This window comes from Pinus tabuliformis, chromosome 2_1, assembly GCF_031772625.1.
Source record: "Pinus tabuliformis cultivar Carrire ecotype Pingquan chromosome 2_1, CPIR1, whole genome shotgun sequence".
Classification (NCBI taxonomy): Eukaryota; Viridiplantae; Streptophyta; class Pinopsida; order Pinales; family Pinaceae; genus Pinus; species Pinus tabuliformis.
Genome location: NC_142299.1, coordinates 784,046,722 through 784,072,845, shown reverse-complemented (window position 1 = coordinate 784,072,845; position 26,124 = coordinate 784,046,722). Strand labels below are relative to the sequence as shown.

At 41.1% G+C, this 26,124-nt stretch overlaps 1 protein-coding gene across 1 annotated transcript in view; it reads right to left on the bottom strand.

The window, feature by feature from the left end:
• The window catches only part of LOC149202909 (uncharacterized), a 45,878-nt gene that overhangs the window by 9,853 nt on the left and 9,901 nt on the right, over window positions 1-26,124 (bottom strand). The window lies entirely within an intron of this gene.

Here is a 26,124-nt window from a genome sequence, read left to right as displayed (position 1 = left end):
AAATTGCCTTTGTACTACCTGTTGCTACAAAATCCGCAATCATAATATAAAATACACTTTATGCTTTGTGCTCCCAAGCTTATTGCCATTTACCAAAGTCGTATAAATAACAAATACAATAGGTTAACAATAACAAACTAATGCGACTTTCCACAGACAATCCTTATTTTATGAGGGACTTTAGCTACAGAGGGCAAATTCCTGACCTAAAAATGACATTACTGAACTTCAATTTCAAAATGCTCTACATTAAAAATGTCAACAGTCCAGAAATCAGGGCACTCAGTCCCTCCCTCTTAATAATAAAAGCATTTACAATAGAAATCAAAGCTGTTAAAGGCAAAATTTATTCCAGGCCCTCATGAGATTATAATTTATCTTAATATAACTGTCAATAGGAACAGATGGAGAAGTGGAGCTGTGCTAGGGTTTCACTGTTTGCAGGTTTTCTCATGGATGTCGCCATCAATCATGAACCATGGAGCGAAGACGTTATGGCGAGTGGCGGGAGTCCACGAAATATCTTTGTTGTCGTATGCAATTGTTCTCCAGTCGCTTGCGGCTGGGTCTTTCTACAGACCACACAAACAAATGGATCGCCCACATCCAAGCAACAAGGATCTTGTTTTAAAAAAGGAACCCATAACTGATCAGTGAGATCCTAATCGCAGGCAGTTTGGGGTTTCTTGGCCGAAACTAGAGTGGATGGCGACGGATTTATTCGAAGTCTGGTGCAGATTGTGCACAGATCACACCATTTGGGGTATTGTTAGCACAGAAGGTCTCCAAAGTGAAAACACTGATGGGCCAGACTTCTTTGGTGGCAGCCAGAATCACAGGGTGGTATGACACCTCATGAGGAAGCAGACTTTTGCATGCATGAGCATTCTGCTAACACCAGTTTATCAAGATCGTTTTCGAACCAATGATATTTGTGCAGATGGATCGTATTTGATTCTTCTAGATCCCTATCTCCTCTTATGTCTGGTAGCCAATGGAATGAGGGGGGATCAAGATTTTTTGTGGAGTTTTACATCGTCGGATCCGTTGGTTTCACAAGCCTTGTCGCTTCGTGATTCTCAAATTGGGGCCAATCTGATAGAACAATGTCTTCCACATCCCATCGTCCATGAGTCTCCTCTCAGCCTTTCATCTCCAGATCTAGACAAAAGACAGATAGAAGAAGGAAAATACCAGATTTTCATCAAAAATATTAATGGAAACACATCTCTCTTATGGATCTGGGGCTCAGATCTAGTGAAACACCTGAAGCAAAGCATTCAAAGTGACATGGGAATTCCGGCAACGCTCCAAGTTTTGTTATATGAAGGTAAAGTGCTCCAGGATTCCCTCCAGCTGATAGGTTATGGTGTGGCAAAGGATTCTACAATAATATTAAATTTGTGGCTGCAGAGTGGAGCTACAGGCTTCAAAAACCCGAATACAAGTGGAGCTCGGAGTTCCAGAAACTCCAGTTGGATCAACATCACATAAAGAAGTCATTTGATCCAAAAACCCCAGTGAATCAAGCTCATTCAAGGATGCAGTGAAAGGGAAGACATGCAACCCATCTGATCCAATCCAAAATATCCCAGGACCTTACATCGTTGAATAGAAAGAACATGCACCAACAATGGCAATTAATCTACCAGAGGTAAATGGTCTTTTCAACATTCTCCAATCTAGAGTTGTTATCTACAGATTCAATGGCTTATGGCCCAAATCGGAGGACCTTCATCAGTGGATATTCACCACCTGGACCCCCAACTATGTTATTTAATTATGCTCTAGTGGATTCTTTATTGTACAATTTGACACACAAAAAGATCTAGAATTCACTCTAAATGAGGGGGCATGGTTTTGGGGCAAAGCAAGTCTCTTAATAACTCCATGTTTTTCGGAGTTCAATGATACCACAATGGTAGTCTCAAAAATGTCGTAATGGTTGAGACTACACAACCTCCCCCTCCCTCTGTGGCATCACCAAGTATTAGAGGGCATTGGAAAATTGAAATACACTGGGAAAATTTATAAAGATGGATCTGGAAAGAACTGGAAAAAGGAATTTTCACTTTTTCCAAAATCTGTGTAGAGGTAGACCTTAGTAAAGCTCTACCTGATCGCATTCACATGACTCATAATAGTTTTTAGCAGTGTTGATAATATGAAAATATCGCAATATTTTCAGCAAGCCGAAATATGCCGAGAAAATATCACGATATTTTCTTGCCTGAAAATATCGCCGAAATTTCGGCAAAATATCGCGCTACGACATTAAATATGCCAGGCAGGCTGGGCCATGGCTAGAAAAGCGATTTTGGTAGTTTTATTTGCTCATTTTGGTTTCTTAGTCTTGGAGAAGGAAGGGGAAGAGCTTTGTGGTGGTTTTCAAGGAGGGATTGAAGATCAAATAGTGATTATCACCACCAACTAAAAAAAATTGTGGATCAAATATTGAAGATCAGTGAGACAAACTTCATTTCTTCCATTAACAAGTATGTTCTTAAAAAACCCTATGTTAATGATTTTTTTCATAGATTTAAAGTTATGCTTGCTTACCTCTTTGCCTACCAACATTTTGCTTCTTTGTTTTTTCCATTTGCTATGATTTTCATACCCATGAGCCAATGCAAGGATTTTCTCTATATTTGGACAGCAAGCTTCATTATCTTTTTTAACTTTCTTATGCACCCTCATTTTTCATTCACATTTCAAATAATTTAGTAAGAAAAAATATTTTTTTAAATGAAGTGGTTATTACTTATTATTTTTTGTGTATGGGTGTTTAATGCCAATTTTTTGTTTTTTTGGTGCCCTAGGTTTGAATTAGTTCACTATAAATATGCCAAAAGCCTTGGACCCATTTTGGGAGTATGGGGAGCCTGATGGTGGGACAAATCGAGCATATCTATCATGCAAATTATGTGGGACCAAGATGACAGGAGGGGTTACGTGATTGAAATACCATCTAGCTAGACTCCCTGGACATGATGTTGGGCTTTGTACGGTTTCTAGTGCGGAGCTTATACAAAAAGCTCTTGAAGCAATTGATGAAAAAGATAGAAAGAAGGAAGAGGCAAAAAAAAACAAGGTTGAACGTGCAAGTAGATCTTTCGCGACACTTCTTCTGATTTTGAGGCTAAGGGTAGTGGGAGGGGTTCCACAGGGTCACCTGCTAGTGCTAATGTTCATGGAGTGGGAAGTCATCATTTTTTGTTTCACGAACAGGACATGGAGCACAACCTTCCATAAAATCAATTGTTAAGAAAAAGGAGAAGCAAGAAGCATATAGAGTTATGGGGAGGTGTCTTTTCTGGAGAAACTTAACTCTCAACATCACCAAAACCAATCCATTTTGGCAACCAATGTGTGATGCTATTGTTGTTGTGGACCCAGGGTACAAAGTTATACATATGAGGAGTTGCGTGGGCCAATCCTCCAAGTAGAAAAGCAGGGCATCGACTCTAGTTTGGCGGAGTTGAAACAAACATGGGAAGTGTCTAGATCCAAAGTGATGTCTGATGGTTGGACAGATAGGAAGAGTAGAACCCTTCTAAATTTCTTGGTACATTGTCCTAAAGGTACCATGTTTATTAAATCATTAGATGCATGAGCACATATAAAATATGTAGCAATGACATGTGAGTTGTTAGATGTGTTCATCCGGGAGATTGATGTGCAGAATGTGGTGCAAGTCATAATAATGTAGCTAATTATGTGTTTGTCAGCGGGATGCTTATGGAGAGGCACCGCACATTGTTCTGGACTCCATGTGCAACACATTGTATCAATTTGTTGCTTGAGGATATTGGGAAACTTTCCTTCATCAAAGAGGTGATTGTTATGACTAGGAGGGTCCCCAAGTTTATATATAACCATGCTTTTGTTCTTAGCCTCATAAGGAGATACACTAGAAACAAGGAGTTGCAGCGTCCTGCAATCACACGTTTTTCCACCAACTTTTTTACTCTTCAGTCTTTTGCTTCGATACCAGTTTGAGTTGAAGCAAATGTTTGTTCTAATGAGTGGCGTGATTGTAGATACAGCAAGAGACAGGACGGGAGAGCCATTGCAAAAATGGTGTACACTGACACATTTTGGCAGGGAGTAGAAGAAGTGTGCTCAGTTAATGAACCTATAGTAAAGGTTTTGCGATTGGTAGATAGGGACAAGCCTGCAATGGCTTGTTTGTATAGGCCATGGATAGGGCCAAGCAGGCCATTTGTTCTTATTATCAAAACAAGGGTTATACTGGGCTTGATAGACATATGATGTTATGGGATGTGATTGATAGTCAGTGGACAGGGATGCTTCATCGACCCATTCATGCAATAGCACTCTTCCTCAACCCCACATTTTCATACAAATGCGCCTTTGATTTTGATGGCATGGTGATGGAAGGGCTCCATTCCTGTATTCAGAGGATGGTCCCTGATCTTGAGCTTCGTAGCAAAATCAATTGTGAGATATCATTTTATCGGGATTGTGTTGGCCTATTTGGCTTTAATGATGCTATTAGGGAAAGGACCCTCTTCATGCCACATAAGTGACAAGTTATCACTCATTAGAATTTTCAATTTAGAATTTACTTATTTGTAATTCCACATTTTTAAAATTCAATTATGTAACTTTTATTTGGAAGTTTAATTATGTTTTAAGTTTTTGACTTTTTTATTTCTTTATTTTGTTGTAGGTATTTGGAGGCGAAGCTATGGTGCAAGGGCACCAAATTTGCAGAAATTGGCCATAAGAATCCCGAGTCAAACCTGTAGTTCTTCAGGGTGTGAGCACAATTGGAGTGTATTTGAGAAAATACACTCAAAAAGCGCAACAGGTATAACTTTGAGCTTCAACCTTCAGTTGAGCAATTAAATTTATTGTAATTTTAATTTATGACCCTCAAGTGTCAAAAGTCAAGACTCATTAGTTTCTTTGACACTCTTACAGGTTGGAGTTTTCATGCCTCAATGATTTAGTGTATATGCATTACAATCTCTGACTTCAAGTGAAGAAAATAGAAACACCAATGGATCCAGATGTCATTTCCTTAGACAATATTTATGTATTGTCTCAGTGGAGGGTGGAGTCTGAGGTGCCCATATTGGAGGAGTCACTTGCATGGTTAGAGCCAGAGGAACCATTAGAACAAGGGCAGCAAGAGGAGGAGTACTCGGGGGAGGAACAGCAAGAAGAGTACTCGGGGGAGGAACAGCAAGAGGAGTACTCGGGGGAGGAACAGCACGAGGAGGAGCAGAAGGAAGAGCAGGAGGGGGAGGAGGAGACTGAGGGAGCATCAGCGTTAGCACCATCTGTTATAGATATTAGAGCGCACAACTCCATTCCCAGCAATCATCATTTGACATTAGGTGCAGGGGCAAGGCCTTCTACTGCTAGGGATAGGCCTGGCAAACAGACCATCATGTTTTCCCACAAATGGGGGAGAGGGAACTGATCTCAGATAGATAGTTGTTAGTTTTATTTGTTTTGCTACATATAACTCATGATGATGAGATACTTTTATATATGTGATGTTATTTTGTACTGGTTCTCCGCATTTGAGTCCTTGATTGGACAATTATCAGCGATCAGTAGGATTTGTTATCGCCTTTGATGTATCATTTTTATTTTACATCCACTACATCATATATATCAGTGCTTTCTTCATATTTATGTGCCAATGTGTTTATTTCATGTTGTTATGGTTTTATATGTTTAAAAATCTGGAAAAAAATGAATATATTATGCATTTTTTATGTTTCTCGATATTTGCCGATATTTTCGCCGATATTGCCGATAAGATGTTTTCTAGACCCTTGTCGATATTTTGCCGATACTGATATTTTCAACACTGGTTTTTAGTGGACCCAACCATTAGATTTGGAAAACACAGCATTCAAGTGTTGTATCTATTTTCAAACGGGACATTTACAAAAGACATGTCCGTAGGCTAAGAAAGTTATAAAAAAATAAAAAGAGATAATCCCAAAAGCCAAAGGGATGACAGTTTCTTACCCTCGCCTTTCATGAGAAGAAGAAGAAGAAACAATGGAGAACCCTCCAAATGTGGATGTACAGAATCAATAAGGCACACAAGTGGGTGGGGGGGCTGAGAATCAACACGGCACTGAAAGGTTCTCCAAGAAAAGAACCGTACTATCAGTGATCCCAGTACCAGAGCAACAGAACAAGGAAATACACAGCATCCAAGGTGTGGGTGGCACAAAGAGAACACATACTTCTGTAAGTTCAAACTCATGCAAAGAAGTGCCCCTGCTGACTGATCGTAAAGAACAGGCAATGGTAATTGCAAAACCCAACCCTGGGGGGTGGCAAAAAGTTCAGAAGAAGACAACCAAAAAGGAGAAGCTTAGTGATTTTTCACATAAGTAACTCCGGCACTTTTACGTAATTTTACCGCATTTTCTGTTTTTTACTGTTTCACAAGTCGCAAGGCTTGTATGCCCGAATGCAATATGCATATAATCTGATTTCTAATGCATACACACAGTTGGTGTGTCTACAGAATGTAATTTTATCATCAAATGAATAAATTTACGGTTTTTTTCTCCAGATTAATTTTTAAAAAAGTCAGTAGGAACACGAGCAAAGGGAAGGTATGGGTGATGGCTCCTAGTGTCTATTATGGATGTCTACCTGTCATTTCCATAACATTAGAAGGCTTTGGCCATCTCACTTACAAATATGCTTGCAATTGGTTCTCCTCTACAATCAGACATATTCTTTGATTTTATTCATGAGTCCGATTACCTAGCAAGCAAACAAACAGGACTCCTAATGAAAAGATGGATAACTTACGTCGTGTTAAAATATGGCATGAAGTTCTATCTTTCAAACTCCCTCCAGGCCTTGCACAAAATCTGGCCCCCAATCTCACTGATTCTACGCTGGTTGGAAAGTTTTGTGGCCCCTTGCCAACCCAGCCCTTTTATATTCATGGATCTTGATCTCATTGGGATAAAGCTCTATCTCTTCCTTCCTCTGTAGAAGAGATTTTAATTTTACTTTATTTGCTCTCAAAGATTATTGAGACCAAATTCTCAAAAGGGAGCCTTGGTTTAGACTCTAGGCACCTATTGTACTTAAATTAATGGGATATGAATTTTAACCCAACAGATAAAACATTGTATGGGTCCATATCCCATATCCTTCAATTCCATTTACCAAAAAGCAACTGATTGGAAACAAAAACAGAGGTTCACAGATTGGGCAGACCCCATGAGACATATTATTCATACGCCAAAATTTGTGTCAAAGAAGGATCTATAATAAGATCTACCAGAAACTATTATTCTTAAGTATCGGGATTGGGGAAACACAGAAATGTTAAATTATGAGCAGATTCCCTTCAAATGCAATTGTTAGGAGCAGGCAATAGGAAAATGGAAGGCAGATGCCTTCGCTCCTCTGATCTCCAACTTCTCATATCTGTTCCAGAGTCCCTAAGCCTAACTGCAGTAAGAATAAGCAAAGAAAAGGTAGGTGTATTCACTCCTGGTGTCTGATAGTGAACTCTAATCTCTGACCTGCCATGTCCACATTTTTGAAGAGAGCTCCATCGCTCCATCTCAGAAATATGTCTGTGAACCAATCCCTCTACAATCAGAGTCCAGACAGATAGTTGGATTTTATGCAAGATATTGATTGGCCAGCAAGCAAAAAACAGTACTCCTAAAAAGAGATCATCCACATCTAGTTAAAAGATGGCACCAAGTTCCAAGTTTAGATTTTGATTCTCTTTGAGGGATTGTTCAAAACCTGACCCTCAATCTATTTGAAGGATAGATACCCCTGAGCCTTATCTCACTCTCAGCTCTTCCAATGAGATTGCCCTTTCTGGTTGCAGACAAAGTTGGTTTCCCAAAGGCACTTCACTTCTATAGATAAGTGGCATTTCTAAAGAACACCTCCTTCCTTTTAATTACTCTTTGGATGCTCCCTGGTCATCTCCTTCCTATAAAAGAGAAATCAATAAGGTTGTTAGAGATGACATCTATCAGACATATAATCAAAGCACTTGGGCCTCGCCAACTTTAGATGTTAGGCATCAAGATGACCTTTCATTATGAGCAGTTCATATAGTTGCGGGATGGTCTCACTGTTTGTCCTAACTACATTCAACACCATCGGGTTCAGGCCTCAAAATCCCCCTCAGCCAGTTACAGGTTTACTCCCACAGTAACTGACCACATCTCATAGTTTAAGAGGATTTTCTAGTTGTACCATCTCCAAATATCAAGTCTAAAGAATACTTTGTTTCAAATGCTGCATTTACTAAAAGATTCAAGGGAGGTTCCACTACTTGTTCCCGGACACAATGGAATTTTCCTTACAAAAGATGCCTTGCATTTTACCTTCATTAGGAGAAAACCTAAAGCAGAAAACATCGCATGACCTCTCCAAACCAAGAGCATCCAAGCTCATTACTTCTTTCTTTCAATCTCAGGTGCTTGTGGCTATAAGCAGCAATTGGACTATCCACTTCTTGTGTCCATTGACTACAAATTTAGTGAGAGAGCAAACTTCCCCCCACCTAAACAATAGGCACCCTTCACCTCAACACTAGGTCTGTGCCATGTGAAATACTACCATCAGGTTTATTTGAGCAAACCAGACTTCTACCCAGAGGTTCTTTCCCTTGACCTCTGATGTTATGAGCGACAAATAATTTTGCTCCAAAGCTCCTCCCAAGATTATACAGCAAAGCCTTTCAACCAAGTGCTCTGTGATACTCCTGGGTAGGCCCAGATTTAGGTTACCTCTCCACACTCTTCATGCTTCTTATTCTCACAGTGAATCAAAGAGATCATTCAAGTGATGAACAGCAGCAAAGCAACAACCAAGGAGAGTTTCCTGGAAAAGTTCTTTAATCATAAACTTCAACCATATGGCCCATACAAGTTTTCCATCAACATGGTCTAGTCACATTATTTACCTTATGCACAAATCAAGCCCCAGCTCAAATCCCAACAACTACAAGACAATCATGGCGGGCCACACATTCTTGAAGCTCTATGCTACGATTCTCCATATGAAGCTCTCTAGTGGGTTTGAGTGAAGAAAGCTAGAGGGCGGGTAGGATTTTGACCCATTCATCAAACCACTGATCACATCTTTACCCTCTAAGCAATCGTTGAGGAGGTACGGCATTTTTCTTCAAAAGTCTATTGTTCCTTTTGTAGGTTTTTGGAAAGGTTTTGACTCTGCCCCATGAAAAGCCTTGTTCCAAAGTCTCAAAGACATTGGCATCTCCAAGTCCCTACCCAGTGCCATCGTGCATTTATTTAAGTCAATTTTTGGGCCATCTCTGCAGAGTTCACAAGATGTATGATTTCATCAGAAGTACCATTGGGGTTAAAAAAGGTTGCCCTCTATCCCCCACCTTGTTTGGGATTTACATTATTGTGGTGGAGGCTTTTCTTCACGAGCGTATCCAAGAGAGTGACGAGTACCTCCTCCATTAGGTTCTAATATCCATCCTTCTCTTTTTCAATGACATGGTCCTAACGTCATCTCCAGATGGGTTATAGAGACAATTGGATGTCTTAGCTCTCTTTTGTGACCTTTGACAATTGACAATCAACCTCGGTAAAACCAAGGTTTTGATCTTCAATAGGTTAAAGAAGACTTTGGACCTTCATTTCTTCTTCAAGATCACCAACACCTACACATACTTGGGGGCACAATTTTCAGGACTCTGCTTTCATTTTCAATTGGCCCTCAAGCCTCAGATCAACAGGGGTTACAGATCCTTGGCCTTTCTCGAGAAATAGTATTTCCAACACCATTTTCAAGACATCTCAACCAAGATGTCCCTGAAGACTCCCTCTTCCAAGCCATTATTTTTTGTGGCTTAAGAGGTATGGGGACCTTCTTTACTTGAGCCTAATTTTCACTTCAACCAAGAGAGTCCAGATCCTTCTCCAGCACATCATCAAATGCAGGCACAAAATCCCTCGACACATCATCCTAGAAAAATTCGGGGCCTGACCTTTTTGACTTGAGACACTGTTCAGATTGGTATCTCTTTTGCATTGCATCCAAGGCTTCACTAACATTGTGAAAGGGAGAGACAGGTACCTATACTTGGCCTATTTTTCTTTAGAGACCATTGCCCTCTCTAGCTCTTGGAGACAACCTCGACGTTGGTTTGCATGGGTTTCAAATCTTTTAACGTCCATGGGCATTCAGGTTTACCATCTCCCTCCATTTAGATATTTCTTAAATGCACCTGACCACCTCCTACCTACCAAACAAGAGTTGAATGAAATCAGCATGGATGACATTTACAAGCAGTTTATCTAGATCACTTGGGATAAACCTCAAGGTTGGTTACACCCTAAGATGGCCTTCTATGTTGAGCACTGCATGATGCTGAGAGATGGACTCATTGTTCAACCACAATATACACTTTGCCATTGGATGCATGCTTTGCATCCCCCTAGTCCAATTATGATTGGGTTCTCAAAGACTTTAGGTAGACACGAACCACCAGATCAATCAATCAAATAGGATCTCCTTACTATGCCATCTATGTGAGATTTAGACTGGGGCACACTACATCTTTCGTTGCCCCATCTATTATGAAATTAAGGGTAGGTTCCATTGCTTGTTCAAGGGGACTCATATCCTCACTAGCTTCATCAAATACTCTGACCAATCCAAACCGACATTCTTCAACCTCTTACAATCCTACTAGACCAGACTCTACCCAACATATCACTTCCTACTTCATGGTGCTACCCTTGGGAAGGGGCACACTAAGAGACAAACCAATATCAACGCAGCCCCAAACTCCAAATCAATGTGAACCAGTGGGGATTTTCCCCATTCCACTAGATTTCCACAACACAACCAGATTAGATCCCTTCCCGGGAAATAGACAAGATCCCCAAGCCTCAACAGTGAACTACCTCTTCCATACAACAAGAGCACAACAGGCAATCCATGCATCCTACCAATTCTCCCCCTAGACATCATACTATACTAAGCTTCCTTTTTTAATCCTCGAATGTTAGGAGAGATGTGTTTATTCCATGATAGACCTACCTCATTACTTTTGGTTATTCTTATATGCCTAGATCTTCTCCTCCTATACATCTCCACCCTATAATAGGTTTTCAAGCTCGAGGTCAAGGGTTGTTCATGCCTTAGCTTAGATCTCACTCTTGACTCTACCTTACTTTACTTTTTGCATGTTGCTTTTTATATGAGTCTTTGTCGTGCTCCTGCTTTATAATGACATCATTGTACTCAGCAATCCCTTTGACCTACTATTGTGGTCACTAGTTAGACATTAATAAAATTACCTTATCTTATCTATCAAGGATCATTAGGCTTTGTGTCAGTCACAGTCATAAATGAAGACAAGGATACCTTATTTGCCTCTACTTGTATTGTATTTCCAGTGATGAAGTTAATGTTGAGCTCAGGCTTTGCTTCTCTTAGGATTTTCCCTCTCTGCTTCACCTAGATCGCCCTACTCCCTGTTTTTTTAATTGATAATTGTACATTTCCATTTTTGGGCTAGCTTTTAGCATCTTAGAGTGTGTTATGAGCAATTCCCATAGTTTTTAAACCATTGGGTTGTAATATATAGTCCTATTGACCTACTTTCTCATCATTTCTTGGACATTATTAAAGTTATTGGATCTTATCTTATCTATTTACACCTTCGTTGGAATGTTCTCTTGCCATTGACCAAAGACAACCACTTTGGATTCAAGGAGCTTAAAAACATGGGTCTCATTGGGAAAAGGGTCCATCTACTCATTTCTTTGTGGAAGAGGCTTTTACATTACTTATTTGCTCACAAAAAGAATCAAGATTGAATTTTCTAAGAGGGGTCTTAGTTTCAGGGTGCCCACTATACTTAAATCAATGGAATATGAATTTTGACCCAACAAAATAAATTCCCTCTACCATCCTTGTATGTGTCCATCTCCAATTCCTTCCATTGCATTAATGGAACAAAGACAACATGACTAGAAATAAAAATTGGGAGGTTCATAAATTGGGCAGAATTATGAGACAAATTATTCATGTGCAAGATTTCTTATAAAAAGAGATCTAAGGAAAGATCTACTAGAATCTTATCACTCTAAAGTTTCTTGATTGGGAATATACCCAAGTTGGACTATGAGAAAATTCCCTTTAAATGCAATTGTTGTCAGAAAAATGACTTTTTTTTACAATATTACAGTGAGTGCAAAATATTTTCGTAAGTATGCAACTGCAAATTATAGGTGGAAAATAAACAATATCTGGGAAACAAGCGAAGTTGATGGATCTAGGGCCGAGTGTTTCAGAGATATTGTTGAAATTGAGAAACTCAAAAGGTTGTTGATTTTAAAAACCTTTTCAAGTATCCTAAGAATGCCAACATTGGAGACGTAATGAAAATAATATGAGTATGAATATGGAATTGGATGCAGAAATGAACAAAGATGAGTTAAAATTTGGTTTAGCCTCTTTCAAAAAGGCAAAGAACTTGGACCTAAACAGGTGGACAGTGGAATTTTTTCTAGGCTTTTAGGTTCTTCTAGCGGGGGATCTCCCAAGAATTGCTGAGAAATCCAGGATGTCAGGGAAGATTCTTAGAGCTTTGAATTCCACATTCATAGCACTAATCCCAAAAAGACAAGATCCATCTCCATTTGAAGCTTTTAGGCCTATTTCATTATGCAATATTGTTTACAAACTTATTTCAAAAATCATTGCTAACAAGCTTAAAGGTATTTGTCTGGTTTTATTTCAGATGAACAATTTGCCTTTATTTACAGTACACAAATTCATGATGTTGTTGTAATAGCACAGGAAGAGTTGCATACAATGTTACTTGGGAGCGAGAGTGAAAGCGGGGAGCGGGAGCGAAAGCAAGGAGCGGGAGCGACATTTTCAGAAGCTCCCAATTTCCCGATTTGGGAGCGAATCGCAGAGCATTTTTTATATAATATATATATATATTTATATTATTTATATTTTGATACATATATGTCAACAAAAACATGTAGAATGATGAATTAGATATAAAAAACATAGATTGAACCATATAACAACCATCATCTAGAAGTTATAACCTTCATCAACCACGTCCACAAGTTAGTAACATAGTAACATACAAGATATTGAGTCTCAGGATTCATCAATCTTAAAGTTTCAAGCTTTCAAAATTCAATATATAACATTTATCATCATTGATCACCAAAGTTGTACTTGTAAGCTAAGTGTAACCATTACAACAAATAATATCTAACATGAAATGAAATGTTATAAAATGAAATGAAACAACTTTCAACTTTCATGAAGCATCATATTCATAATTCATTACTAATGAGTTATAATTGCCAACTTCAAACTTAAATTGTCATATATTGTTTAAAAAAATATAATAATAAATACGAAAGAGTCAATAGTTATAAAAACTACTAGAAACTAGAAAAGACAAGTAAATCTATTATCTATTTCTTATGCTTGGGCCTCTTGCCACCACGAGAAATGTCTAATTTTTTAGTCTTGTTGGAAAATCGGGATCTTTGTCATTATTATCACCCTCTAAGCATTAGTATCCAGAGGTATCTTTGTCATTACCTCTATATCTGTATCTAGACATTTTTTAGTCTTGTTGGAAAACTGGGATCTTTGTCATTAATATCACCCTCTAAGCATTAGTATCCAGAGGTATCTTTGTCATTACCTCTATATCTGTATAGGGATCTTTGTCATTAATATCACCCTCTAAGCATTAACATAAGATAGAAAAAGCATAGCATGTCAAGTCAAGATTTTGTTTGAGTGGTGCGTACATTTTTAGGAGGGTCATGATAGAGGAGTTTGACAACCAATGTCACTAACATCAAGGTACATAGAGGGATTGGTGCTCTTGATTAAATACGAGTTCCATACCCTAATACATGACAAAATTCAATGGAAACATTGCAATCCCCCAATCCTGAAATCTTGAAAAACTGATAAGTTTGTTGGATTTTGAATGAAATCTAAAATTCTACTTTCTCCATATGAAATCCAATGAGGTCAGAACCACTCTCAAACATCCTGAGTCATTTCATGGTAATGTTAAAAAATGAAGTAAAAGGATGAAAATGAAGATTAAGGAGAATGTCACTTTTACTTTAAGAATTTAACATTACCATGAATCGCATATCAATACTAGGGCCATAGGCTTGATCATTAAGTTGTCCCACTCAAAATTTATTTATTTCTTTGAAAAAAAATTTCATTTCGAACATTACTGTAAAAAATATTTGCAAAAAGGCTAAACGCTCCCGAAAAGGCAGGAAGCGCAAATTTTTTTAGGGGGCGCGCTCCCGAGTCGCTCACACCCAGAGCGGGATCGGGGGGGGACGCTCCCAAGTCGCTCCCACCTGGAGTGCGGATTGGGAGCAAGATCGGGGGGGGGGGGCTCCCGAGTCGCTCCCACCCAGAGCGGGGATTGGGAGAGGGATCGGGGGAGGGCTCCCGAGTCGCTCCCACCCAGAGCGCGGATTGGGAGAGATATCGGGGGGGGCTCCCGAGTCGCTCCCACCCAGAGCGCGGATTGGGAGAGGGATCGGGGGGGGACGCTCCCCGGCAACACTGGTTGCATACAATCAAGGTCCAGAAATTCTAGCAATTTAGATGAAAATTGATCTGCCTAAAGCTTATGGTAAAGTGAATTGATTATATCTCAAGTTGTTGCTTCTACAAATAAATATGGATTTGCAAACTGTTAAGTGGATCACGAGATGTTTGAAATCAACATAATTTGTTGTGCTCATAAACTGTTCTGCTTTAGGGTTTTTCTAATAACTCAACAGGCCCAATTGTCCATTTCATTTGAAGATTTTAGGCCTCTTTCGTTATGCAATATTGTTTACAAATTCATTTTGAAAATCTGTACTATACTAGGGTAATTTTGTACTAGGGTTTCAAAATTTATTTGCTCAATTAAGTGGTGAAACAAACAGTCCCTTCAGCGGTACAACATAATATCCTCCAAACACAATGTCACTGTTCCACAGTAACATTCAACACAATGTTGTAACAATCCAATAATGCCAATACAGCCCCCAGTTTCAACAGTTCTAGTATAAATGAGTTCCACAAGCTTAAAATACTATGCAAATCAAATCTCAATTATTTTGATCCACAACTATGGAAACTATTCTACTACCATTATCCAGAACATACCCAACTAGGACTGATAATTTTCCTTTCTCAGTATGCGGCTATCTTCAGAGCTCTCTAAACCCTTTTTTTGCTCGTAAGTTGCCCCAACAGATGACAAACTTAGATCAAGACCTCTATCAATAATTATCCAATTTGCTACAGGTCAAGGTTACCATCCGACAGTCTTGGAGTAGACAAAAAATTGACGTCTACTTCAGGCAAAGAATCAGCCTTATATTTGGTCCATACTCCACCTCAATATCTCAAATTTATTGCAAGTTAGACACTCACACATCTTCAAGAATTATTTCTCCTTAGTTACAACTTACAGGACCCACACTATATTCCATGACCTTGGATCTGTAGAAATCGGCTTCAGAAACCCTTCGTTTTCATAGGGTAGCAAATGATATTATTATCTGCAAAACATGCCCAATGTGTTACAAGAACCACGTGAAGATTCCCAAAAGTCTCGCTCAGCCTCAAAAAGACTCGGACTACGAGCACTGGATGTCCTAGACCCTGCCTTAGATGTGGGGTTTCGGTGTTTCAGAGTTCAAGTGGTCTCAGCTGCAACAGGAGGGTTTTGTCCTTCTGAGAAAAGTTTGGACTTAAAGGATCCAGCCTCAGGGAGTTTCACTGTCCAGCACTATAATTTGTTCACAGGAACCCCGCCTAGCTCAAGGGTACTTCACACTCCACTCTTATCAACCTCTGGGATTGGAAAAGTTTCAGAGAAGTCTCCACAGAAATTTGGCCACCAGTACTATGATTTGTCCTAGTGATTAGCTACTAAGGAATTCGATCAGCCTCACAGATTTGTCTTGAGATACTTCGTTGTTCCTTGTATAAGGAAACCATGTGCCAATCTGAAATTTTCAGGGGAAGTTTGGGGGTTGTTCGTGCGGGATTAGGGTAAAACCCTAAGGGGTTTTTACTGCAATTTACTGCAGACTGCATGAACCCTGTACCGACATCGCTTTCTGTTGCCCGCCGTTTACCGCTCTACCTTGCCCGTCACTTTCGGCTGTGGTTTTCTGGTTGGGATTATGGGGGACACTATGGAGGATGAAGAAGTTGATTATTTCGAGGATCCCTTTCCGGACCGGGTTATTTTTGGAAACCCTTGTTTCTCATCGACGGTTTCTGCATCAGTTCTAGTTCCTGAACCGCCACCGCCCTTACCTTCGCCTGTGGTCACTCTCCCTGAGCATTGCTCTGTGCCTCCTCCCTCGGGGTCGCTCTCGCTTGATTCACCGGCTTTGGATATCCCTCCCCTCTCACCGGGCACCCTGCACATTCTATCAGCGAACACCCCCCCTTCGCCCTCCTTCGACCCTCACCCGTCCTTTTCTACTTTCTTCTCTGTTCCCCCTGTGGACACCCCGGTCTCTGTGGCGGTAAACCCTCCTTCTTCGGCCCATCTGCCGTCGGGTTGTTTTGAAACCCCAGCGGTGAGGGTTAAATCTGCAAAACTTACCCCCCCGGAAGGCATCCCAAACCCTTTGGTCGACCACCCTTCTGCTCCTCGCTCGGGTAAGAGAAAGACCAAGTGCGTAAAGGCTACCACAAAGGATATTACCATCAGGTTCGGCGAGACCTCTGCTATTGGGGAGGCTGCTATTATGGCTAGTACGGTGCTAGTTGGACATGTGCGAGGTAGGGCGTACTCGGCCAACAGACTGACTCAATGGGTCAAGGAGATTTGGGGAGGAATTCTGAAGGAATTGCCAGAGGTTCATGTCCTGCCCAGGGGGTGGTTCTCTTTACACTTTGCGAAGGAAAACTACACTGATTTGGTTCTTGCCAGGTACTAGCACATCGAGATGGCTCCAGTTCTACTCAAGCGGTGGAGCCCGTTGTTTGACCCTGAGCGAGAACAAATCGGGGCAAGACCCCTTTGGGTTCGATTGCCAGGACTCCCATTACATTACTGGTGCAAGGAAGTCTTTATCCGGATTGGAAATGCACTAGGCACATATTTGGACCATGATCGCACCTTTGTTGAATCAAAAAACAGAACTCTAGCTCGCATTCTGGTCCACTTGGACACCCGCGAGGGTCTGGAGGAGAAGATTACGCTTCAGTGGGGGAAGTATATCAGGGTACAGATCCTGGATTATGAAGGGGTTCCTTTTTGCTGCAGACGTTGCCACAAGGTGGGACACCTATTCAAAGATTGCCCGCTCAACAGGAAATCAGAGGATTCCCCAAAGACGACACTTGCGCCTTCCAGAGTAAACTCACCAGCGGGTTCTCGTCCCCCTGCCATGGAACCTGTTCCCTTGGTGATCTCTCCCACGCACAAGTCGGTGGAGGCGGGACACAGGCCACCATCGCCGCCGCTGACCAGGGCTCGGGCTGCTGCTGGGGCCGCGAAAGTCTCGGGTATTTCTCTAATCTCTCCTTCCTCATCAATTGTTTATAGCACATCTGTTGTTGCATCTTCAGTCCATACATCCATGGCACATTGCATCATGTCGACCCCTCCCCTTATCGCCACTACTGCCCCCTCTCTCCTATCACCTTCTACATCCTCCATCTCGCCATCATCCTCTGGGGTTTCATCTTCACATCAGTATTTCCTCCGCTCCAGAACCCCTGCAAATGGTACCCTGGTTAGTCAATCTGGTTTAGGCCTTACCATACCAGGCTCTGTGCCTCTGCCATCCCGGGGTAGAAAGTCTGATCTCTCCAAAGCTATCAAGCGAGCTGGGGCAGAGGTAGCCTCTGGCCGCCAATCCACACTTGACGGGGTTCTTAGAGCAGTGAATACCCCGAGAGGAGTTCCCCCATGAAGTGTCTGTCTTTTAATTGCAGAGGCATGGCTAGTGCCTCCAAGAAACTAGCCCTACAGAGACTTTTTGAGGCAGAACCGATTGACATTATTTTGCTACAAGAAACTCTTGGCATGGCTGATCACATCACCCGTGCCTTACAATCTCTGGCCCCGAGATGGTCTTTTGTGGCTATGGATGTTGTAGGGAGATCTGGGGGACTGGCCATTAGTTACAACCCTCGCTCCATCAGGGTTGATGCCTCTTGGGGAGGCTCAGGTTTCATGGGCATAGATATCTTCTCAGCTGAGCTCGGGAAAAATCTGAGGATCGTGAATGTATACGGACCCTGTCATCAGAGGGAACATTTTTGGCAACATTTTTTAACCCTCTCGATCCTTGCTTCTGATCACATCATCATCGGAGGGGACTTAAATTTTTCCTTGGGTTTCAGGGAATCTTGGGGGTCTTCAGCCCAGGTGGATGCTATCTCGGGGTACATGACAAATCTATTGGAACAAACAAATTTTGTAGATGTCCCCATGCACAAACCCCTTCCCACTTGGAGAAACAGAAGGGTGGGAGAAGCTGCTCTGGCCCACAGACTAGACCGATTTTTAATGAAGAGCCCACTCTTACAGCATCTTCACCACTACAAACAATGGGTGGGCTCAGGGGGCTTATCGGATCACTCTCCTATATATCTGGAAATCCTGGGACCTCATCATAAGCCTAAAGCCCCTTTTAAATTCAACCATGTCTGGTTGCAGGACCCTGCATACATCAGTTTAGTTACGGGTTTCTGGTCTGCCAACCCCATCAATCAAGCAGAATCTTTGGCGAAAGGTTTTTGTAATAACCTTTCCAAGCTTAAACATCTCTCTATAAACTGGGCTAGAGAGAAGTTAATTCGGGAGAACTCTCAGCTGACCCAAATTGAATCTGAGCTGAGCTCTTTACTTGATGAAAGAAGTCTGGGTTTCATCACTGCAGCAGATAAAGCACATTTGATAGAATTGGAAAATCAGAAGGCTCACATCCTAAAGGAGCGCGAGGAGTCCTTGAGACTAAGGAGCAGAGCCATATGGCTGAAAGCTGGCGATGATAACACCAGATTCTATCAAAATTATGCAAAGGGGAGAAAGGTATCAAATACCATATGGAAACTTCCTTTACCTGAGGGAGGATTTGCTGACTCTTTCAACAAGCTCTCTCACCTGGGCACTAATCACTTCCGGAATCTATACAAGAGTCCTCCTGGAGCAAATCTTGCTGATATTATCAATGTGGCTGGTCATTTTCCAAGATTTGTCAACGATGAAGAAGCTGAAGAGCTATATGCTCTGGTCACCTCTGGGGAACTTGAAGGTACGTTAAAATGGTTCAAGAAGGATAAGAGTCTTGGGCCGGATGGCTGGACTATTGAATTCTATCTTGCTTTCTATGAGATCTTGGGGCAGGATCTATTGAAAGTGGTGGAGGAGAGTAGAACTACGAGATTGCTATACCATGCCATCAACTCAACCTTCATTGCTCTCATCCCAAAGTCCGATTCGCCATCCTCTTTTGATGATTATAGGCCTATTTCCTTGTGTAACTGCCTATACAAAATTATATCTAAGATCATTGCTAACAGACTCAGGCCTATACTATCCCGGCATATTGCCCCTCAGCAATTTGCCTTCCTTGATTCTAGACAGATTCACGAAGCCATTGGATCGGCACAGGAAGCAATCCACTCTATTTGGACCAGACAATTGAAGGGCATCATTCTCAAAATTGACCTGTCAAAAGCCTTTGATAGGGTCAGCTGGCTATACATTAAGATGCTTCTCATCCATTTGGGTTTTCCACATAATTACATCACCTGGATCATGGCCTGTATCACCACTCCCACCTTCAGTGTCCTCATAAACGGCTCGGCATCTCACTTCTTTCATTCTGAAAGGGGGCTTAGACAAGGATGCCCTCTTTCTCCTCTCCTCTTTCTTATTGTCATGGAAGGGCTCAGTCGACTCATTGCTTCGGCTAAAAGGGCAGGAGACCTTTGTGGCCTCAAGATTTCTGATGATTGTTTTCTCACTCATCTCCTTTTTGTTGATGATGTGCTTATCCTGCTGGATGGAAGCATCCGCGATTCCCACACTTTCTCCAAGATTCTGCTCCTTTTCTCGTCCGCCACTGGGATGCTTGCCAATCATACTAAATCCACCATCACTTTTGCCCGTACTTCCGTCCATGAATCCCATTTTGCCCATCAGCTTTTTCCTTATAGCATTCACCCCTTGGATAGAGGTCTAAAATATCTGGGCTTTTGGCTAAAACCTACCTGTCAAAGGGTTGCTGATTGGGTCTGGCTTGTCACTAAGCTGGAGAAGAGACTGTCCACCTGGAGTCATAGATATTTATCCAGGGCGGGCAGACTTGTCCTCATCAAATCGGTTCTGGAAGCTACACCAGTATTCTGGATGGCACTAGCATGGATCCCCAGGAATATCCTATCTCATCTGCAGCAACTGTGCAATCGATATCTATGGAATGGGAATCAAGACAAAAGAATTTTTGCCTGGATTAGTTGGAAAAAGATTGCACTGCCAAAGAAGTGGGGTGGATGGGGTTTAAAAGATCTCCCTCTATTTGCGCAAGCCCTCGCTGCAAAAATGGGATGGACCCTGCTGACCGGTCAGAACTTATGGACCCACATTACATATCATAAATACATCTGGCCACAGAACATCATGGACTGGGTTCGTCTGCCTAGGTGGCCAATGACAGGCATCTCATCGGTGTGGAAGGCATTGCTTCACTCCCTCCCACACATTCGAGACAATCTGGTGTGGAGAATTAACGATGGATCCCTAGCTCGGATTGGCATAGACCCATGGACTGGAGGTGGAGGAAGACATCTGCTCTCTAGAGACCTCATTCAGTATCTCCACTCTCACGAGATCAGGGTTATTTCACACATTGTTGATCCACCAAACACAGGTATTTTCTCACAAGCATGGAAATCTGCTCATCTTCTAGGTCTACCCCCTCGCTGGCATCAGGAATGGCAGGACTACATATCAGCGCTTACTGAATCTCACATCAGGATTAAAGAAGGACCAGATGAACTTATATGGAGCCAGGCGGAGAATGGCAGATACTCTCCAAAGTCTGGATATATTTCCTTGATCCAACACAAAAGACCTGAACAGGTTACAAGCTGGTGGAGAAACATATGGAAACTCACTACCGCCGCGCATCAGATTATTCTTCTAGTGCATCCTCAGAGATAAAGTACCCACGGGGGATCACCTCCTTCACAGATCCTTTTCCGGCCCAACCTGGTGTATATTATGCAAATGTGCATCTGAATCGACCGAGCACCTTTTCTTACATTGCAGCACCATACACTCTCTTTGGAAAGATTTATCCCCCTCTATTCGATTTACTGGGCAGTGGGCAGGCATCAACCTTGGTACTGCCTGGGATGACTGGTCTTCTCGTCATAAGGGATCAAAATTACAGTCCCTTCCTCTGATTGTCAGTTGGTACACCTGGCTGGCCCACAATCGTTACATATTTGAAAACAGACCAGCGAACTGGCCTCACATCGTGGCGGGTATAATCTCTGCATATAACGAACTGCCTGACCCACCGCCACCCAGAGAACGCAGAACACATGCCCCGCCAATCATTGACAAAAGCACCCCTTGGGCATTCTTTGATGGCGCTGCAAATCAGCGGGGCTGTGGGGGAGGTTTCTTTTTATACATTAATGAACAACATTTCTACAAGGTCAAGATGGGATTAGGAGAGGGAACAAATAACTTTGCGGAACTCATTACCCTCCGTCATTTACTTCATTTCTCTCTGGGGCATCATTGCATCAATTTAAACATCTTTGGGGACTCAAAGATCATCATAGACTGGTTCAATGGCATTACTGCATGTCACATACACACACTCAGTAACATTTTGAATGAAGTAAATATGTTCAAGGCTGAATTTAACAATATCTCTTGCAAACATATCTACAGGGAGCATAACTGCAGTGCTGACCAACTATCCAAGGAGGCCGTGGCATTACCCAGAGGAGAGTGGTTGATACATGAGCAAAGGGGGACAGATGAATACCGCTATTTTCATCGGCCATACATAGACCAGCGATATCAGAGGGACATTAGTCCCTGATTTTTTGCTGTTATTTTGCTAAATACTGTAAAAACAACAAATTTTGTAATGTATATAGGCTTATATATATAGTTACATATTCTGAACAGGCCCTGCGTGGCTCTTATACAGACTTATACAAGCATAAAAGAAAGGAAATTTACAATGATAATTATGACAGATCGCCCTGCGTGGTGTATCTGGACAAATAGTAGTACAAAATGTTGTGGCAAGTCCGTGGTGACTCAGTTATAGCATATGCTACAGCATCTACAATATGTAATTTTTCTATATATATAATGAAAAATTACGGATTTTTCCAATGGAAAAAAAAAAAAAAAAAAAACCCATGTGCCAGAAAATGAATCCAATAGAAAAAATAAAAGAGAGAGTGATTAGGTAGGGTGGGATCACCTCCACCGAGCGCGTCCAAGAGTAAAAAGGGTCCTAAACCCTCAAAGCCACAGGCTCAAAGAAGAACAGAGATAAAATGATCCAATCCAATAATGCCTCAAGTGCTTTTAAGTATTTATAGATTTCTATGAAGGAACTTTCTCTTTAATTAGTTGAGTGATGTTCACACCAAGCCCCCACTTTCGGCTCTTTTGCCCCGGTTACCCCAAATCTTGCCCAACATTGGGTATTTTGGGGTTTTCCCCTTTATCAAGGACTATAGCCTACGGGGATCGATAGGCTACTTCATCCCTCGGGCTAATTAATCCCTCAGGGACATTACAAAATCATTGCTAACAGGCTTAAGTGTATATGTCTGGTGTTATTTCAGATGAACAATTTGGCTTTCTTTACAGTACATAAATTCATGATGCCATTGGAATAGCACCAGAAGGATTGCATACAATCAAGATTTGGAAAATTCCAGCAGTTTTGATGAAAATTGATCTGGCTAAAGCCTATTATAAAGTGAATTGGCTATATCTCAAGTTGTTGCTTCTACAAATAAGTATGAATTAGAAGACTCTTAAGTGGATCATGGGATGTTTGAAATCAACATCCTTTGTTGTGTTCATAGATAGTTCTCCTTTCAGGTTTTTCTGATGCATCAAGAGACCTTCGTCAAGGGTGTCCTCTTTCTCCCTCCCTAGTTATATTAGGAGCAGAAGGATTTAAGTATGTTAATAAAATATGCAAGGGAAAAAAGGGAAATGAAAGAAAAGATATCTCAAAAGTTGTAGTTATATCCCACTTGTTCTTCGTAGATGATATCAGAATATTTGGGAAAGTTTCTAGCATGGAATTGAAAAACATAGAAAAGATTATGGACGTATATTGTAAAGCTACAGGATGGATGCCAATGATGCTTTTCAATGAGATAGAGGAAAAGGTAAGATATGCAGGTTGTGAATTTGTTTTCTAAAAACTATGTTGAATATCAAGGAATGAAATATTTGGGCCTCAGAAATATTTGGTAAGGCCCAAATATTTGAGTAAGGCTTTCTAAGTATGTTGATTAGCAGTGGTTGTATAACAAAATAGAAGCTACAAATTCTTGAGTATGTTGTCATTGATGCCAGAGAGGGTACAGGATGGCATAGCGAATACAACGGATGCAGGATGTTGTCATTGATGTCCTCAGTATGCTGGTTGTCATGGATGAAAGCATGCAGTGATGAAACCCTAGCTAATCCTAGCTTTAGGTTTTGGTTTCCTTAGGCAATGACCATACCCTGCACTTGTTAGAGATTTTGATGATGCATATCATTCATTGGGTGGCTTGGAAACCCTCGCTAGTGGATTCTACTCGTCATTTTGATTTCATTGATATGTGGAGCATCTCATGGGCCCTCACAGTTTGAGAGATATGCCCAGTCAAAGAACAAGTTCCATCTCATGGTCAAAAACCCCAAAGCATGAGTGATGTGGCATCCAAGTTATGATGATGTGGCAACATCATATTGTTTTGGCACATAAAGAAGGAAAGTTTTATTTATTATAAATCTTTGAAGGAAAAACCTAAAGAAAAATAAGTCATGCTAATTCATCACGGTCCAAAAATAAGAGGGAAATTTTAATTTAAAATGTTTTTGCTCCACCAAAAAAAAATTGAATTACCTCCAAAACCTAAGTCAGCTTTCCTATTCAAAAAGAGCATTTGGTTCCTATAAAAATGAAGTATGCTTACCCTCCAATAATCATCAAGGTTATTCGATACATCATTGAGCTCTGAATTGCGGACCATGGAGCAGTCATGGAAGGCTTGGATGCAAAAATAATTCTGATTTCTTTGTGCGGCCTGAGATCACAATGATGTCGAGTTATACAAAGGGATTTTTATTTAATTTGTTTTGAGGGTTTCGTTGGGATTTTCAATTTATCTTTGCAGCTCTATGGTGCAACTCTTTAACATTCGATGATCTCAAGATTTCATTCTTGTATGTGGTTGTTTCGCTATTTTTGAACATATCTAAGGAGGTCGAGAGCATATAGTAGTTGATTCCCTTCCATTTAGGCATATCATGTGCTCAGGGCAAACAACCAAGTAGCAAATGCAATGGCAAATGAAGGAGTGAATTTGAATTTGGGGGAATTGAGGTTCAATGGGCAAGCCTCATGGTGCCCTCTCCCTTGACATTTTCTTCATGGAATTAAAAAGGTAAAGACCTCCTCACCATGGGTTCCATTTGTTCAATAAAATAATACACAACATGGAGTTGAATCAAATCAAGCCCCATGCAATGGTGCTTCAAACCATTTTAATTAATCGTCCCACATAACAGCTTGAGATGGGTATGAAGAGAGGTAATATGTAGACAATCATGGCGGTGAGTGTGAAAGCAACAGATAGGTCATGTAATAATATTTTCTTCTCAAGGGAGGATCCGTCGTATGAGTTTAGATTGATTTGGAGGTATGGGGAGGGGCAACAACTTAGCGACCACTCCCCATATCAATTGTACTCATTTGAAAGCTTTGTGTGGGATATGACACATGATGATGCTAATTGTACTCATTTGAAAGGTTTGTATTCATTCTTGTATGTGGTTGTTTCGCTATTTTTTAATAGATCTAAGCAGGTCGAGGATGCAGAACGGCTTAATGTTCTTTCCTTCATTGATTAAGGGCTACTCCAATTGGGTTTTTGGGTTTCGCTAAGGTTAAATTCATTCTTACAAGTGGAATTCATGCTGACTCTCTCATTTTGATATGCGGCCCTGTTAACTAGACAATACTTAACCCGTGGACAGCTCCTGAAGTATTATACTCTTAACAATCTAGTAGAGAGTTCCCCTGTTGAAGCTTACATAACAATTTATGGCTTTTGGTTTGAGCATTGCCAAACAAGGTGTTCTCTGAATTTCTCAGACCTCTAGGGTTCAGAATTTCCATCAATTGCACAGGCCTATGGCCTTATATATTTGGAAATATATCTCTGGTGCAGCGTGTGGAGTACTCAAGCCAGAGCAGTTCCATGACACTAACCTCATTGACTGTATTACCTTGCGGCCTGCTTGTCTAATTAATTTATCCTCTACAGCCTGGAGTCGATCTAGTACAGAGGTCGAAGTATGGTTTGGTCTTTGGCAATTTTTGATTTGTTGATGTGACTTTGCAAGTCTCAGATTTCTTTTGGACTGTATCTTTGTGGATTAAACTCATGGGATTGAACATAATCTTGTAGCATCTATTCCCGGTGATCTCTTGTGGAATTCAAATGGTTTAGACGAAACTCCTGTAGCTTCTTGATGACTTCCTGTGGTTGTTGCAAGGTAAATCACTACATGTGTAGGCAATTCTCAAGCAATACAATTGCCACATAACTTGTATCTCTGCAGCACACACCCTTGTGACACATTTATGGGCTAGTTCGAACCTTTGCAAGATACACTTCTCAATGCCTAAATACTGAAACAAGACGTGAGGAACAAGACTGAAGTTGTGTGATTGTTTTGGCCTCGATCTGGAAGTGCGGCATACATTTATTCCTACGGCCATCTCTTGATTTGATTTCGCTCTTGACACTTAGACCATGGAGGAATTGCGACCT